Consider the following 19627-nt stretch of genomic DNA (forward strand, 5'->3'; position numbering starts at 1 on the left):
ATTGGAGAGTCTGTTCTTCACCTTTCTGTTTACCAACCTCCTGTCATTAGGACACTGCACATGAAAGCAATGACAGATATAAAGGAAAAAAACTCTGAAATGGAAGATTGAGTTTGCTTTCCTCCCCCGTTACCCTTTTGTTTGCCTTCCATTCCTCAAAAGTCAGCGTAATATCCATCTGGCTCTCTCCCACCTCTGCTGCACCTTCTTCCATCTCCTAGCTTAAAAGACAGAACAAGAAATGATTACCTTTGCCCAGAGATATCGGGCCCTGACTCCAGTGTAAACTCATTTGGAAAGCAGATGCTCATACATCATATTTCACTCACCAGAATACAAAACTGATTACCAAGACACCAGCTGAACCACGAGTGGCAAACTTAGTTTGAGGACTTCCTATTTTGCTGATGAACCAGCATGCTATAGTGTTTTTTTTTCTACCTCATGTACTGTGCAATCTCAGTCTATCTGTGAGGACAGCACATTAGACTGGCACCCATACATTCCACAGAAATATGAGTTTCCCCAATTCAAAACGTGGCTTAAAGCTGCGGCTGTTTCCACAGTCTAATTTAACTCAGATTATCCCCAAGGCTGGTTCATGACACTGTCACAGCCTCTCCACAAATGTGTATGCTCTCATAAAACACTTGATGAATGTTTGAAGCACAGCGAATTTATAGTAAATGTGACTTATTTGGACTGTAAGGATCTTGATACAATTGATCGTTTATTGAGAATGAAGACCAGGGCTAGGTGTTATTTAAAAAGATATGACATCATTACCAATACCAGTACCCTTAAAGTGATACTGATACCAATTGAGTACTTAATTCTCTTTTTTCCTCTTTCATCCACTACTATATTTAATACTGCCTACAACCTGCCAAAAAACAAATTTGTTTCGATAAAATTCAAGTTCAGTTTTTATGCACAAAAGATGAGTAATTAACCAAGGTTTTCTCGATTTCTTATTACCGGAAGTAATCAACAGTTCCAACATGTACACTTGAGGAGAAGCTGATGGTGGTGTTGCCAGTACATTTCAGATATTCACCCTGGGGTTTTCTCCCTGCTTGATGAGGTGCTACCCAACAGTTTTTTTGCTGAAATAATTCTTATGCATATGTATTTTTATTAAACACCACAGGTGTAATGCAATCAAGACAGACGGTCAAGCGCTTTAATGGCGTGTGGGCACTCTGAACTGCAACTCGATTTCACCACAGACTCTGTAAGCGGTAACTGATGCGGCTGTGGGCCAGTCACACACTGCATAAAATCAAAGAAAGCTTTCAGTGATTGGCTGGGAGTAAAATCAAAACACAGGTATCACTTGACTAGAGATGATTTGATGCTACCGGGCACTGGGATATTTTGGTCAATATGTATAAGGGTTTGAGTACTGATACCCAGCCCTAATGAAGACCTACTGAAATACTATATAAACAATGTGGATATAATGCTGCAGATGAAGACTTTTAAACAGTAACTTTCACAGTGTAATCCCTATAGGACACAGATGGACAACTCACAATTATGGCTGACTGTCTTTAACGTCTGTAGCCAAATCGATAGGGGATTGCTACAAAAATGATTGGGTTGGGAAAAAGCAGGACCCTTCCCAATGTTATTGATATTTTTCTAGGACACTCCCCTTGAGTCACCTTGAAAACATTGCAACACCATCCCAATATCCCAATATAAGGCAGGAATTAGAGATGATGTGCCCAAATTTTAACATGAATTCTCATAATGTGAGCCATTTATAAACAGAAGAGATGTGAACTTTTTAGTGGGCCCTGTGTCCCAGTGCTACAATACTGTCGTTGTTTTGGTTGTATGTTTCAGTATTAGGAAATAAAGCCCAGTTCTTTGTTTATAGCTAAATATGTCATAACATCAGCCATATACACACCACCCCAGGTGAGCATGCCGGTGTTTGCCTTTGGAACTGTAACAATCCACTGTTTAATATGACATTCAGAGAGGGATCCTGTTTGTATTGACCTTGTTGATGCTTGCATATTACCATCATTGTTTCACCCTGACTCAGCCCTGTCTCAGTTCAGTGTTCATGGATATTCTCTTCAAGTATCCCCTAGGAAGTTGAAAACCCTCATTATTCTAAAAATCCTATTTGGCTGTGTGGGTCAGGTTTTCTTTTAATTAATTTTTTTTTTCATCCCAAGTTGGCAGTCAAGAGAACATCACAATATTTGATGGTAGTGTGTTTTCTTATGATTCAGGTGAACCGCATGATCTTGGCTTTTTTGAATTGTGGCAAGGCTCTTGACTGACAGTGGTGAGACCTTTTAATATTACATTGTAGCTTGATGAGCAGCACAATTCCATTTCTCCTGTAAGTTTTAAAAACACCAGAAGCAAGGTTCTATTTTGGAAAGAACAAGCACTGCCATTATATTTATATACATTATAACGGAACTGAACGAAATGGAACAGAACATCAGACAATGTCAAATAACATAGCCTAGATATGATATTCCCAGTATAATTATATTTTGTGTGAAAGAAGTGGCACATGTACCAATAATTATCAGACAAGCCAAAGAAAAGATGCATTCAGATAATAGACAAGCCATCCACAACTGTACTTCTCTTGTGGGGTTATGTATTTACACTAAATCCCAACAGGCTTGGGATTCTGATTAAGTGTGACATAAGGCTTAAGGCTATTCAGTGTCAGCAGAGCATACATGCTAACAGGCATTCATCAGCTGTACGTATGATATGACGAAGCTCACGGATAGCTACTGTGCTACTGGACTGGAGTTAATCTGACATTCTATATCAAAAGAAAAAAACATCAGGATTTTTTATATACCATCAGTCACTACTTAATTAAAATTAAATGAACAATCAATATATTTTTGTTGGAGCAGAGACTCAAGTTTTTATGTAAGCTACATTAGGTGAAAATGGGATATAACGTTTTGATGTTAATTTGATTACATTGCTGCTTGTAGGCATGTAAGTTTTAAGCGTGAACGCTGTCATTTTTTGTCCTCAGACTGTGAGAGCACTCTTGTCCTCAGGAAAGATACATCCAAACATGGAAGGTCACACACGTGTTGGCAAATATAGCGGTGCATGTTATTCTTGTCAAATGCGATGGAATGTCATTCATGCAGACGGTAGGGTACCCACATACATTACAGCTCAACACAATGCTTGGCTCAGGGAATAGTGCTGTTGTGAACATCATTTTTACAGATTCCAAATCAATTCTTAGACTACGTCCAAAGTCAATGGCGAGGCCAGAAATGAAAAAGATCAAGAGAGACTTTAAATCAAAAACATTGCCACGCCAAACTCCACCTGTTTTTATTGAAATACAAACTGGATTGTTTCAGATAAAAAGGAATATGTAACACTTTATAATAACCATCATTGATACATGGTAAATATATAGTTGATTAAACTTTAATGAATAGTAATTTCACCATTTATTTGATAATTGTATAGATTTACAAATGTCAGTTGCAACTTTATAATGGCCATTCAGAAAGCTTTTACAGATTATTTTCACAGCAATTATTTACATTTACAAAGTATTATAAACATCAAATACAAATGTACAATAAAAGGTTGTGTAATAATTAGTTCAGTTACCGTTAATAAGACATGGTAAAATGAAAAAAATTACATACATATTTTTCTTTCTACTGACCCACACTGTATCACCACACAGAAGTGTGCATTTACTCACAGGTGAGAAACTCACACTCGTAGCAGCGCAGGATGTAAACAATGGCATCCTCCATAGCTGATCTGTAACAATAACAAGATTAGTTAGCTTACATATTTGTATTGGGCAGCTGTGGCTCAGGGGTCGCCATCAGTGTATGTATGTATGAATTACTGTAAGTCGCTTTGGAAAAAAGTGCAAAAGCATCTGATAAATGCCCTCAATGAAAATGTGAATATGTTGCCAATTTGCAGATGCATGCTTCTTTCTGTGCATTGACGCGGTTTAAAGTCATGCTGAAATTTTGATTCCTCTACATTTTTGTGTCAGAAAATATAATCTTCAAGTCTCTGGGTGCTGTTTTCTTAAACTTTAATCATAGCACTTATGCACTTAAAGTATCATTGATAAATAGAAGCAGTGATCCCCAGATGAAGGCTTGACAATTGTTTTTTTTCATTCTTTTTTTACTCTATGTCGTGGTTTCTTTCATGTGACAAATGTACTTATCGTAAGTGGCTTTGGACAAAAGCGTCTGCTAAATGCCCTAAATGTAAACATAAATGTTTCCAATGGCAGCTGTTGATTCCCAAAAGATGCTACTTTTCAGTTATTTTATATGAACACTTGATGAGTGAAAGGCCTAGCTAGCATTAAGTGTCTTTTTATTTTTGTTGGATCAGTTTTAGTGATGGCAAATGACTACAGAGACAAAACAAATGGGAAATCCTGTTACCTCAAGCATTACCTTATTAGAAACACCATCATTTAAATCATGAATCACCCAAAAATACAAATACAACATTTTCACTTCTCTCAACTTTTTTCTAACCCTTACAGAGAACAACCAATGGTATAACATGAAAACCTCACCTTACCTAATAGGGAATGAAAAAAAAATGCCATAAACCACTATGAATGATTCATGGTCATTTTTCAGTCAGTGTGTCATTGACATAAATATATCTTGGGACTGTGCAGTGCCAGTAAAACTCTAGTCATCTTTATCACAATATTTCCACTTTCTTCCATGATACATTACTTTGTTAATTGCAGTGTCTTCCAGGATGACAACACTTTTTATCTACAAGGCGTAAGTGCAGTGAACTGAATAGCATGATAATGATGTTTAAAATACACCAAGTTATTCTCTATAACAAGGCATCCAGGCAGTACTGGAGGGATTTTTCTCTGGGTTTAGAAACTAAATCATCTGAATAGTTATGACGTGCAGTGTTTCACTGACATGATGTCCAAGAGAGATAAAGTGGCCTATATTCTGTGATAGGGGTTAAAAGGGAGGGTTAAGATTAAGTGGGAAAATATTTTGTGGAACACCTCAATCCTTGCTGAAAATGTTTTTTGATCATTTGGAAGTAAACTGTCATGTTCATGCCATTCTTGTCACTGTTTATTGTGTATACCTTCTTAGCTAAAGACACTTAAGTGTGACATAAACATAATCAGAAATCCTTAATGACCTCCAAAGCTGACCCTAAAAAAAAAAAAAAAGAAAAAAAAAAAACAGTCAAAAGCTCCAAAGCATGATTACCTGAGAGGATTTTTGGTCTGCAGTCACATTTTACAGCAACTATTGACAAAGAAGACCATCTTAAATTTGTTAACACATGCCCACATTAAAGCCAGAAGTGACTCAGTTATGTGAATCTGCTTGCACCGTATGAGTGTGTTCACAACACACATTTGTCTCTTGAATCCACAGTCATTTCCACCAGATGTTAGGAAAGGTTTACACTGGCCATAAAGTTTTAATAGTCTGGAAATACACTGTGTGAAAATGCCTCAACAGGCAGGTACGTGTTTGAGTCTTTTTTTCTGGATTTCACTCAAAAGTGACAAAATAGTAGTGGTTGTTTTGGAATGTGTTTGTTCAGGAGGTTTAACAATGGGGACAGTTTAACCCATCAGACTCCTATTGGTAAAGACTGATTGACTGACATTAATAAACAGCACTTCAGCCCTTTAAAGAAAAGTTTAGAAAACTTTGCTCAGGCCTATGTTCAGCTGCTCTTGTCTCTTTCTGTCTTTCAGGTTCTGTTAAAGGGAATTACGGGGTATCAGGTGCTCTTTGGTGCCTTTGTAGTCAAGGACTCACTTCTTTCCAATCAGAACCAAAGCTCAACTTCACCCCTGCTTTCCCCATACTCCCATCAGCTGAAGTGAGCAGATTTCACTAGACCTAACGGACACCATTGTTTAAACCATATAGAGATCACAATTCTCTTGGCCTAATACGGTGTCAAGTATTTTTTTTCGTGTTTCGTTTATCTATGATAATTATGGAACCATGCTCACAATACATTTATTTTGCAGAGCTGAAGGTTTCTTTGAGATGTTGACAGAGTTGAGGAATGGGTAGCAAATTAAAACATGATTGAAACAAGTGAGAGGCCCACACCGATTAAGAGAGGATACTGAGGATGCAGGATAATAGCCTGTAAAGCTTAGTGAAATAAAATTTAAGTAATGTATTCCACATTGCATAGTTTTTCTTTTAACCTTTTGTGCGCACTTCAGCTGCCTTTACAAAGTGTGTGCTGTTGCATGCAGTATGCATACAAATGGGATGTACCACTTCGTCATAACATTACACTTTAAACTTTGACCATTTTGCTCATACATCCGCCGCACTCCGTAGTATGTAATTTCAGGTAAAAAGGGCATTATACTTTGCAATGTCATCAGTGGCTGAAATTGTAACATTTTACTGAGGGAAACATGCATTTCCACCACTGGCTGTCATCGGTCATTATGGCTTCTTCCATCTGTCAGTGAGCTGTTATCTGTCTGTGCTTTGTGGGCGGCTCAGTCAATGTGACGCATCTTCTGCTATGCAGAGGACTGTGGGTCAGAATAGCCAGAAAAGCATTCTGGTTTGCATTCTGCATTGTGCGAATGGATGCAGTAGGACATCCTAGTAATTTTGGCATACTGCATTTGGCATACTGTGTATTTGGACATGCTGAATCTTTTTTTCTGGTATACTAAATGGGTATTGGAATACGGGCGTAATGTGTGTATAATCAAGCTGTCGGTAGAGGTCACAGACAAATGATATGTGTGGTCATGCAGGAGATCTTTGGCCCCTTTGGTCTTTTGCTCAAGGCTTAACTTATAAGTTATGTAATCATAGACACTGAATAAATTTAACTGACACTGACTAAGTGATGCATTTAAAAGAGGAGGGTGGCAGCAACATATAAAGGAAAGACAACTGCGTGATTGAAAGGACAGAGGGACTTGGAGTAAAATGATATAGAAACTATCAAACTCAGTGTCCCTTGAAAGTGTTGAGAACCAGCTGCAAAGAAATGAATCTGAAAAGACAAACAATCACTGACAGATGGTTAGACCATGATATGATGCAATTGGTATTAGGAAAGGTAATGTGCCCTACCAATCCCCCAATGCCTGAGCCCACAGGCAAATCATTTAAGTGATAGTCACTTATCTAATCTGTATTCTATATTTTTCATGCATGGCTACCTGCTATTACACAGAGCATGGCTTACTGTAGGACAGCCCAGTCACAACAGTTTCCTCTAGTGATGTTTTGAATAAGCTCTGCTGCGCTATCCAACTTTAACTGCACCCACAAGGTCACACACCAAGGACTTCTCTTGTCAGTTGCAGATCTGTGAAAAAAAAAGAAGAAATTGTGGATAGAGGGTTGCTATGAATAAGAAATGATAAATTCATGAAAGATTTAGGCCTGTCTATACTGAGATTTTAGTTTCTGACTTTGTGTCACTTGCAATGTACCGTTGACTCAGTGATGACTTCAGGTTGGTGGCCGGGCAGCTGAGACTTTTTTTCTTTTTGCGCCGTAAGCAAATGTCGCGGTACATCAGTGGGCAGGCAAGACAAGCTGATGAGGTGAAGGTGTGTCTCTGACTCACAGCTGCTGTGTCACTGTGACAGTATGCCTGTTTCACGTAAAGTCTATGGCTCATTCATGATTTCTGACATCAGTGGACTTTGGTGGAATTCAGTTGTAACTGATGAAGAAATGCTAAAGCACTGACAACAGTCCGTAGATCACACAGTGAGAATTGTCGAGGGTTTTGTCAAAATTAGTAACTGAAGTACTCAGAATGAGTCTATAAATCAAGTCAAGGTGAATATACTGACCTTACAAGTTTTAAACTTCCTGTATTGCTACTTCATAACACAAGCTTCATATGACTCAACACCTGCTGAGTGATCAGCAGCTCCTGTTTACCTGTGTTCTTTACAAATTATATATAGAGAAACCTAAAAACATTTCTAACATTCTGACAATCAGAGACATTGACGTGATGACATAATACCCTGCCCATCATGTACAAATAGGGTGACAAATTAAAGAAAAAAACTACATAAAATGCCTTAAAGTGAAACTCTTGCAAAAAAGCATCCTAGGTTTTATTTGTGAATGTATATGAGTCAAACCTTTGTGTAAAAGCATCACATACACAAACAATGTTCTCAGTGCTCGTGTTCATGTGTAGAGACCCTGGTGATACTACGAGCAAAGTTTCATGTTGTGTTGAGCCTTCTTAGTGTTTTAAAAATAGCGATTTTTCTGCTAGCTTGCGACTGCCCCATGCACTCCATTAAAAACAACAAAAACAAGCGCCTCTTTCATCGTAATTATGCTTTTATACAAATGTTTGACTCCTATACATTCACAAATAAAGTCTAGGTTGCCTTTCTTTTAACATTGGTCCAAGAACTTCCAAAGGCAGTCAATTGAGTTGAGATTTGGTGACTGCGAAGGCCATAGCATATGATTCACAACAATTTTATATTCATCAAACCATTCAGTGAGCCCTCTGAATGGGTGGGGGGTGCTGTCATCCCTACGTTTTTTTCTTTAATTTGTCACCATTCCATTTGTCACATTTCCAGATGAAATTCTAAATCCCAAAACCTATTTGTTAAAGGGGCATTATCAGTTTGAAGGCCACTGACAGCTACAATATCTACATTCAGTTATATTTCAAGCTCACTATCAAAAGAAGATATTCACCATCTGTTCAGTGTGGCACTTACTCAATAAGTGCCGCTGCATGAAAACAGACAATTCATTATTGAATTTAAATTATACTATTTATATTTTCTATTTTCAGACAAGTATTTAAAAAATTGCAAAGCTTCAGAGGATGAGGTGAGAAATGAATAAACTCTTCTAATTAAGCCATTACATTTCCTTTTCAATCTGTGTAGCATTTAATTAATCACAGTGGACATGCTAACTGCACACCTACATGTTGTTGGAATGACACATGTTGATGCCAGGTGCCATTTCTGAGCCTTCAACTTCTAAGCAGGTGTTTATTTTCTTTAATTATAATCATGCGGATATGAAGTGAATAGAATTGAATAAACAAAGCCTTGAGCCAAAGCGTGGATTCTATTTACAGTGGATAATTGGTATGGGTATGTCTAGACTCTAGCCTATTAGACACAGCTTAGCCGACCACGCCGCTGCTGATACCATTGCTCGTATTAATCTGAGCAAATAATGAAACGGAGAATGAAAAATGCACCTGAGGCAAATCTGTGGATTCTCGCGAAAAAACAAAGATGACAAGCACACTGCAGAGTTGCATCAAGGGAGGAGCACAGGTCATGCAATGATATTTATCACATCTGTTAAATGATAGATGGATCGCTCATGTTTTTCTCTCAGCTGTCTCTGTGTATGTGAGAAGGACATGCAGCGCACAGTGTATATTGCTTTTATGTAAGCGAAGCTTTGCAATCCTGCAGTCTCCTTGTATGTTACCCAAATTTTTTTTCTTGTTCAGCACAGAGCCAAAGAAATAATGATTCCAACAGTGATAAAAAAAAAAAAACTCTCAACCATGAGGACTTAACCTCTATTTTTTAAGTTGCTAAATTCTGCAAACCCTATTCTTATGCCTATACTCATAACTTGAGGTGTAAGCCTGTTTTCAAGCATCTGATAAGCTGTCACTGAAGACTTGTAAGGCTTGTCCTTCACAGTGTAACACAATGGTTAAGATACAGCATGCCAATCAAAGCTGGCAACAAGAATTACAACCCTGCAAACATTTTTGCAATAAATATTGATGCTAACTTTTCCAGAACTTAAGAATGAAATTGTAAGGAATGCAATAAACCGTTTATTTGCTCTAACTCAAGCCTCAATCCCCAGCATGTCCGCCTCACCAGCTTTATGTAATATATTATGTTGTATATTGTAAAACTATTATGCTTTTCCCTTGATTCTTAAGGTGCCTGATTTTTAACCTCTTGCATTTGATCCTCCCTCCAATTGCTTGCAGAGAACTGTTCTCTGATCTCACTTTGTTTTTTATTTGTTTTCCATCCCATGTCATAGCCTTTCTAACAGTTTCTCTGCTGAAGGTGAGAAATGTGTGAAAGCTTGAAGGCTGTCACAGCCTCAGCCTGGATGTCCCAGAGGGCAAACCCCGGTGCTTGGTTGTATGGCTTCGCTGCTATCACGGCAAGTGTGGGAGTTTGCTTATTGACCCAGTGTATCTCAGCAGGCTTTAACATGTTGGTTTTGCACAGTGCGGCTTAAAGTCTCTCCTGATGTGGAGTGGTTGAGTAAACACAAAGCTTTTCAGTTTGCCCACGGGAAAGATAGATCAATTGTTAAAGAGCCATGATTAGCTGTAGATGAACTGATAGTGTAATTTAAAATTTGTATAATATAATTTATTTAATATTTCTGTTTTTCTCTGAGTCGTACATTAAGACTACACAAAGAACATGTTTTAAAATGAAATATGGAGGAATTCTGCAAATTATCTGCAAAAAAGCACCACATCTAGATTACATTCATATCAACCGTCTGTCATGACCTGTATACTGAGTACTTTACTTAGCTCTTTAAAAGCACACTTGATGTACCGCAGGAAGGACTCTTCACAACTTCTCAAGCCTAATTCAAGTCAGCCCTATCATATACCATACACTCTGTCCCTGTAAACAGATATGAGTTGTTACTGGGTTTTGCTTTGCCTCCGAGGATCCAGTAACCTAAGCAGTCACTTGGAGGGGATGAGGAAGCTGTTTTTAATGATCCCCAGAGACAACCAGTATATTTACCATAATCCCAAGCCTGCGGGAGCATCAACTTCTAATCACCTCCATCTTCCCTCCCCACTGCAGATAGAGATCAGTGACCATTATAAACCTCATAAAGCACCAGGCTTTAAGATGATTGTCTCTCTCTCTGTGTGCTGAATGGTTTATACATACTGGAAGGAACATCGCTTTGTAGCTTGGTATGTTTGATTAATGTTTTTCCACACCATTTTCTGAAATGACATATTTGCTATTGCGGTTGCATAGCCCAGAATTGTTCAAATCAGACCAAATTAAATCTCAACCTCTCTTACTTTGCAATAGGCATGCCTCCGAGGGACACAGAGACAGCTGAGTTTGTGAAAACAATGAATGGTCCAACCAATGGGATGTCTTGTGAATATAAATCTCTACATATGCCTCAGGACAATGAGCAGTTTATCATTTTAGCTAACATTTAGGTAGCAGGCTACATGCAAGATAACTCATTACATTAAGTGTTCTTCCTGTAGAGATATGGACATCTGATTGTTTTGTCTGTTGAATCATGCTACATTATATATTGTTCATAATAAATATAAAACTAATTGTTGTATGTCAACCAGACCAACCTGACGTCATGGATGCAGAGGTGAGGTCCATTTCATTCCTGTGGTACATGAAGCCAAAAAAGTTCACCTTCTTGAGTATAACATTACGGTGATCTTTTTGTTGATGCCCTGATCTTTGTGGGGCCCATACAGTAGACACCTCTGGCAGATGTACGGTTTAGCCCCCAGCTAATTTGAATGCGGAAAAAATAATTTAATTGTGTAGCTCTGTTACTGAACCAAATGGATCAAATTGTGACTCATTTTGTAGGGGGTGTCACATTAAAACAAACAAAAAAAGATTTATCAGTTAATTGCAGCTACTTTGTCAACGTAAGCTAATGGGAAAAATCCTTTGTAGGCACCAGTGCATCACATGACATCAATACAGACAATTTTTTATGCTTTCTGTGTATGGTTTCTTTATGCAGTAACTATAGACACCTCCTAAAGCTGATTTCATACAGATTTACTGACAAAAAAACTCCTACACACAGCACTTTGAATACAACCACACAGGCCTGCAAAGTGGATTTTAGTCAGGGGCGCTTTTTTGAGTTTCGGAACTACATATTTATGAAATTATTATACTTTTTTGAATCTCCTTTTTTCTTTCTTTTTTTTTTCGCATTTCACAGCCGTCGCATTCAGGCTTTCACGTACACTTGTGGAATGAGTCATTCATCACTAGACTCAGGCCATCATTATGTCATTTTCCATCTGCCTTACAGCAGTGAATAAATGCCAGCTATTTTACTGTCTGATAGACCACTTGGTTGTCCTTGCCATGCCTCACTTCTGTGCTCAATTAGTGTGACCTCACTTTACATAATTGCATATCTGGATGAACTAAATGACACGTGTGTGATACAGTAATTGCCGAAATAATTGATCTCAACTTCCTTCACTGTATATACAATATCATCTACATATGTTTTGTATACTGTTAGATATTGTGTGATGTGAGCATTTCAACAGGTCATAGATTGTGTGAGGATTGAGAAGATGTATAACTAGGCCAGGGCCAGTCATCAAAACATGATGTGGCCAAATCAAGTTTCTTCAGAGAATAGTAATTGGGTTATACTTAGGTTTGTACAAGGAGGAGAACATATCAGTTCCTGGGGGGAAAATTGTTGGTCCACCATATTGGCAGATCAAGCGAATTAATCCCTTCTTTATTCTTAATCCCTTTCCTTATCATAAGATTATGAAAATCCAGATCCCTCCCTCCTCTCAGATATTAAATTGCACCCATAATATAACTCCTGGCTTAAAGAGAAAAAGAGGATGAAAAAAAATAAAAAATTAAAAAAGCCTAGGCCGTCAGCCCTTGCAGATCGTGGCTCAAGTGCTCTTTGTTTTGAATTTCTTTCAGTAATTTCTAATTCCTCCACTCTGTGAGCCTGGTCCACTGCGCCATGAATAATGTCAGGGGGCAGCCAGGCTTTGGTATTCAGTAGTTGACAATCTACTTAAACAGAAGCAAATTGGGGAAAAAATAGCTTTCAGATGCACTTTCATTCCTGTGTGCGGGGGAGAGGTTGAGGCAGGGTTATTTTCTCAGCAGAGGGCGTTTTTCTCTGACAAGACATCAGCCTCTCTCAGTCTAGCCACTGTGTGTGTGTGTGTGTGTGTGTGTGTGTGTGTGTGTGTGTGTGTGTGTGTGTGTGTGTGTGTGTGTGTGTGTGTGTGTGTGCGTGTGTGTGTGTGCCCCAAAGAATCGATGTCATGCCATTTTTGCTAACCACAAGCTTTCTCCAACCAGATTGACTTTACATTCAGATTTACTTGCCTAACAAACATACCTTGAACACACGTCAGCCGACACACGGAGAGGTTAGGATATATGAGCTTAATAATTCTGCTTGTAAACACATTAGAATATATGTACACCATTTCTCTGATATGCTTAATGCATTAAAGACCGCTATGAACTAATACAATTTGTAATAATGAAAGGGTCGCTGTACTATTAATTGAGAACTCAGTCAAGTAACCCTTAAGTCACATGTGCATGAGCTCCAAATGGCAGGGATCATTGATTGTGTCACTTTTACCATATTTCTTTCACCATAGACAGCTAGTCGGCACCTTAGTGGCAAGTAAAAAAAAGGCTGTATGTCAAATAATACGTGCACATCCACTGCCACCTTTTGTCCCGGGTGAAATTAGACATTAATTAAGTGTTTGACTCTTTACAGAGGGCAAACAAGAGAAAGCTGCAATACCTGCTATTGGTGGCATGGGGCAAGTCTGTGAAAATACTGCATCATTAGCACATTATTGGTGTTTCTAAATGTCACACAGCCACGAAGGGGACGAAGAACCGTTGGGGAAACAGCCTTCACACTCAAGCCAAGCTCTTATGTTGTGTCAGAGTCTGTTTCAACCTCTCAGAAAGTCACACAGGAGATCATTGTTAACCTTCTGCAGAGGGTGACAGGAAGTGGAGTCTGCGTGTTTCTGTGTGCATGTGTATGTGCTCACATTTCTGTTTTTGTGCTGCAAATAACTCATGTGTACGAACAATGAGACAAGGGGGGGGGGGAGAGAGAGAGAGAGAGAGAGAGAGAGAGAGAGAGAGAGAGAGAGAGAGAGGGAGAAGGGGGAACACCCAGAGAGAGAGAAAAAGAAGAGGAAATAAAAAGAAATGGAGTGTACTCATAAATCAAGTCAAGGTCCAGCCAGTTGTCGCTGCCACTGCAATTTTTTCCCCTCCGTGTTTCCCGACATTTGACGCTTCCATCTTCTCCTCTTTTAATCTCATCAACCTCAACAAGTGCAGGAGGAGAGGGCGGCGGGGCTCGGCAGCGGGCTGTCCGCTGTGTCAGATGAGGTCTGTCGATATCTCTCATCAAATAGGAGCTGATCAAAGGCCTGCCTGTGCCCATGCAGGCGGAAGGATTAAGCCACATCATGCACAACCTCCTCTACGAAAAAAAAGAGCCTCTTTACACGAGTAAAGAGATTAAGTCAAGAGTGAAATCTAATTCAAGGGGAATTGTTAAAAGGGGGCCTCCACCTGACAAGATGTGTGAGTGCGATGTATTTGTAAGCTTTGTTGCATGTTAATAGCAACAAGCTAATGTTTTCTCAATGGATGAACCCCCTAGCTATGACTAAATACATTTGATTTCAGCTGTTTTAGCGATTTAATAATGCAACATCATGCACTAAACAAACTAGAAGTGGCTTCCAAGATAAAGTGTGTTCTTCTCACACACTACGCAGTCTAAAAGAGTCAAATCCATCAAGAAGAACATGGTTGCAGATTTACCCGCTTATCTATCGTAACAAATTCAATTCTGCAATTTTGTAAAACACTCAAATTAAAGATGCAACATATTGATACAAAAGTTAAAGTGCTTTTAACATTCATTATCTACGAAAAATTTAAATAAAATGAGTCCCTCATCAACAAGGTTAAAACAGACATTGCATATTTAAGTTGTGAAATAGGAATACTTCATTGGACCCCTTCCAGCAAAGGCAGACCATAGTTCTCTGCGGACCAATCAAAACATTATCATTACAGGGCCAATCGGCAGGTGGAATTAGTGAGGCCTTGATCTGAGAATTGGGGTTTACTTCTTCTGATCCACTCCTCACAAAACATTTACAGGCTTTGAATTGCCAATCATGTTCGTCCACAATACCACCTTAATGTTGTAGTACATTGCCTTTCATGGAGAGGCTTAATTGCACCATGTGAGAGCTTGAATAGACCCAACAGAGCAGACCAGTGTCCCAGAGATGCATCAAATGCTCTGGTATAGAATGTGTTGAACTGTATTGGTTATTTTTTACACAGCTGCATTTTTCTCTTTCAGTGATATAGACAAGAGCAGTATAGTGTGGAGTAAACCTACATTGTAGCAATGCACTCACTTTATTTAATTTAAAAGATTTGACAGTGCCACCATTTTTTTTGCTATTTAAATCTCAAGATAGTGAATTTATAGCATGCATCACAGCAGAATTTATATAAGAGGTAACCATAGATCCATGCTCTCTACAAAATTCAAGCGATAATTTGTGTCACAACAAACCCCTGGTCACGTTATCTGTCCAATGTGCTCCTTACCAAATGATGAACTCAGCAGAAAATGACAAGGGTCAGAACTTTCTGCACAGAGTCGGTGCTCATTGGACAGGAGATGGCTTTGAAGCCATTTCTCTTTGATGTGAACAAAATACATAACAGCAAACGCATTGTTTGATTATATTAACAAAGAGCAGATGACCTCAGCCACATTGACATCTTTGTTTTAAATTAAATTTAATTAAACTGAACAGTACACCCCTCATACATGATTTCAAATTTTGTTTCAGAGTGCTGATTGTGTTACACATGATGTTCATTATTAGTTAGATACAGTATCTCAGTAGCAACTTAGGATCCCCAAGTATGCTCCCAGCTCACCGTTGGTGTTTAAAGGCTCAACATAGTTCCTAAATTAGTTCGGAAATGTCAAAGGGTTAGAACCTTTTTAAAATGTATAAAATGTAAAGTGTAACTTCAAAATTATTGAAAAGAAAAAGTGTAATGATACATTTTGGTCTAGTCACCCGATGATTTACTGGATCGCCAAATTAGCTGAGACTAGTTGTTTCTCTACAAAATGGGCAGATCCAGGAAAAAAAGGAAGCTCTATATCAAGCATGGCAAGTTGTTGGTTGTTATGTAGAAGTGCTCAGATATAACATGACATTAGTAAACAGTGTATCTAGGACTCTTGTGAGTCCTAGGTACACTTTTGTGTGCCAGACCTTTGCAAAACTCCAAAACAGTGAAAATGTGCTTGACAGTATATCAAGAAACGTTTGAAACGTGTTGTAAGTTTTCTAGACTGATATCTTGGAGCTAATGAAAAACTCATTTGGAAGTACTAACAATCACAAAAATTAGGGAATTAAAATGTTGTTTGTATGAGACACTAATTAGACAAACTGCAAGTAATCGTATTAGAAACATGATTACTTGCATGTTGAGATCTTATTTGACCTCTGGAAATTTGTTCTGAGGTCACTGTTCCCAATATTAAAGCCTCGGCCTCTCTCCTGATTCACTCTGATAAATATCAGACTCCAACACAAGACACACTTTAAATCACAATGGTTTTAATGAAATAGTTTGTTGTTCAGTGCAGGTCCCAGTACAAGTATTTATCCAAGCTGTTAGTAAGTAGGGGTACATGAAAAGTCAGACTGTGAGCTGATTGTAACACAACTTGAAAAATGAGACCATATACATGTGTCTGCATTACCTGTATAATCCTTTGGATGATTTGTTGAAGTTGTTCAATGCAGCTGGACTGTGGATTTCTATGTGAAGGTCTTGGGTCAGATTTTCTGAGGCAGTCGTGACAGATGTGGCTTTATGCACTTTCTCGAGGGCCTCATCTCAGTGCCTCTTTTCACTCTGCGAACAGAGAGCAACAATAGCTAACATTAGTTTTAGAAATGGAGTTTGCAAGCACACATGAATGCTTCAAGCACAACACAGAAGTTCCACAAAGCCCCTTGAAGTGTGACTCTCTCTCACCTTTGCTAGGCTTGTCCTTGTTGTGGCTCATGGCATGTTCTAGGTACATTTATGAATAATTGTAATGTATTTTTCAATCTTTTTTTTTTTTTACAAAAGACTTCTCATTAAAAACAAAACAAGCCATACAGTGGCTATAGGTCAAAGGCTTTTAGTGAAAATAGTCTATGTAAGAAGACTGTGATCTTGGCTTGGGAAATGGGAAAGTACAATCTCACGTGTATCATGAAAAGAGAGAGTCTGTACAAAACCCACACTGTATTCTTTCCTAAAATGCTGGCTTGGTTCCTGGCTACAATTTGTCAAACATTTGTGCTGAGATGTATTGAGATTCTTCTCGGGTATCTTTTACAGCAGCACTTTACCATTTTTTTCCGATTTTATCTTTTTCACTCATCTTTCTATTTTAGCCTTGCCATGCAATTACACCACCCATTAATGTCTCCATTCTCTCCCCTGCCCTCGATAAAATGCCCCAGATCAGTGTCAAATGGGGAGGAGGACTGAAATAGTCTTCCTGTGACATGCGTGTAATATACCAGCCTTGAAGGATGATTCAATATTTATTCACAACTGTTGGAAAGCAGACGGCTTGAAAACTAGCAGTGTTTCAAATGTCTCCTGTTATTACACACAGACCAAGGGTAGCTGCACTTTAACGGCTTTATGAGATTCAACATATTATTCAACAGAAATCAGAGGCACTCAGACTGTTAGAATACTTGGCATGAGGATCAGATAGTTTGTCTCTGCAGGTTCAAGTGAACGTCATTTATTTAACTGTCAAAACTGTAAAGGGGACAGAATATTCAAGTTTGAATTTGAAAGGCCCTTTTTGAATCTTTGTTCTTTGCTGTTGTAGGGTATTATTGCCTTGCAATGTCTTTTCTCTCAGTATCGTCATGCATCATTTTTTGACCTTCAAAGGTGCAGTGGCATAAAGAATGTATACATGGAGACGTGTTTACCACTGATGACAGTAGTGTTTCTACCATATTGCCAAGGTAGAAAACTGAGTGAGCATTTTCATATGTGGGCTGCAACTCATTGGCAGGCAGTTGCCACAGGAACTGGAGTGATGCATGGCACCAATACTAGTCATGAGATATAAAAAGGAGTTGGCACTCCTGGCAATATGTCAAACTTGCAAAGGTCTAAACAGTCCTGGGCTGTGATCCAGTCAGACCACAGCGTGGACTGGTGTGTCCTCAGCTGAGAGGATTTCGCAAATGCTGTCACATAAAAGTGTGATAGCGTTCTTTCATGTCATGCCCGAAAGAGAATAGCGTGAAGATGAATTTTAAAAAGGAGACATCTTAAAGAACCATAAATAAGTGGAAAAAGAGGGAAAGCTTTTCAAACGTGGCAACTATATTATTTCCTCTTGGCAGTAAAAAGAGTGAAACAGTCAACTCACTTAATATACTTTCCACACAAGGCCCTATGCATTTAGACAGCAGGCCTACATGAATACCAATCAAGCTTGAATGATCTTTGAGTGCAGGGATAAAAAGACCACCGGGAGAGGAAATATCAACCCACGAACTGCAATAACCTCCAAATCCATCATGGATTATTAAACATAAAGATGACTGCAGCCTGAGACATACACTGCACAGCCTGATCTACATGCATGCACTGTACACTTCCATACTTCGTCTTGGCACATGATCTCTGTAAGCGGTGCTGAAGTACTGTACCAGGCAACTATCTTAAACTCAGATTTAAGTGAATTTGATCAAGCGTGTGAAACATACTGTTTTTTCATTCTATGAAAAGAAGCATGCGTCACTTTTTCATACAGTGGAAAAGGGCATCAAGTAAAAACCTCAAATGTACATTCATCAGTCGCAGGCCTTTTTTTTTTTTTTGAATGAAAAGGGCTCATCATGTCCAACCTTTCCGAGGGTGGCTGACACTAATGAGCACTCATTCATCACTGTAATAAAACCAGCGGGAAGATTATTCCTGCAAGTTGCTGTACTGCTGGTGAATGACCGGCCATCAGCGTGAGGTATGGTGACGTTCAGGTGGCTTTATGGGCAGCAGTGCGTCCACATGACTGTATATCAATCACTAGGCCCATTGATTCAGCCTTTGATCTCAACATAGCAGATAATAATTTTATTTTTAGACTGTAAGTTAACTTGTGTATTTTCCTATTAATCTTGGTATGTTGGGGTGTGACGCCATGCTGCTGTTATTCCACACAAAGAATTACCTGTATTTGTGTGTGTATTTAGGCTAGAGTTGAAGCTGGACTATCTCAGTGAACTAATCTTGATGTATTGATCGTCTACTTGATCATGCCTTGAATGCAACTGATCCAGTTTCTGTAAAGGTTCTGGTTCTGCTCCTTTATCCAGATCTGTGTCAAGTGATTTATAAGGGTCTATTCTGAGCTGAGACCCATCCTCAATCCAGATAATCAGTGCAGCAGGTTTGTGTCACCTCGCTGACGAACCATTGAACCAAATAACTGGCAAATACACGCTGGTGAAAAGATTTTCTGACATTAATCATTGTATGCAAAGTTGTAAATGTGTGGCTTTTAAGTAAACTAGCTGCTATTTTTGGTAAAAGCTGTACATGCTGTTTTTAGAATTGGACAATGTAACATCAGGTAATCAGCATGACTTTTTCAGGAAGCTCCAGGTTGCTTATATTATGGGAGAGGATAAAGATGAATATAAAGTT

At 38.7% G+C, this 19627-nt stretch overlaps 1 protein-coding gene across 13 annotated transcripts in view; it reads left to right on the plus strand.

Annotated features, from left to right (window-relative positions):
- Positions 1–19627, plus strand: part of ntng1a (netrin g1a) — a 270500-nt gene that overhangs the window by 77835 nt on the left and 173038 nt on the right. Inside the window, exons 4-5 of one of the 13 annotated variants that reach the window (XR_005071428.1) lie at positions 10877–10992; positions 11117–11940. The exons of 11 other annotated variants lie outside the window; for them this stretch is intronic. The gene's annotated coding sequence lies outside the window, so the exon portion shown is untranslated. Of the gene's footprint in view, positions 1–10079; positions 10195–10876; positions 10993–11116; positions 11941–19627 lie in introns of those variants that run through there. One more of the 13 variants, XR_005071432.1, reaches the window with a different exon arrangement.

This window comes from Acanthopagrus latus, chromosome 19, assembly GCF_904848185.1.
Source record: "Acanthopagrus latus isolate v.2019 chromosome 19, fAcaLat1.1, whole genome shotgun sequence".
In the NCBI taxonomy this organism is placed as follows: Eukaryota; Metazoa; Chordata; class Actinopteri; order Spariformes; family Sparidae; genus Acanthopagrus; species Acanthopagrus latus.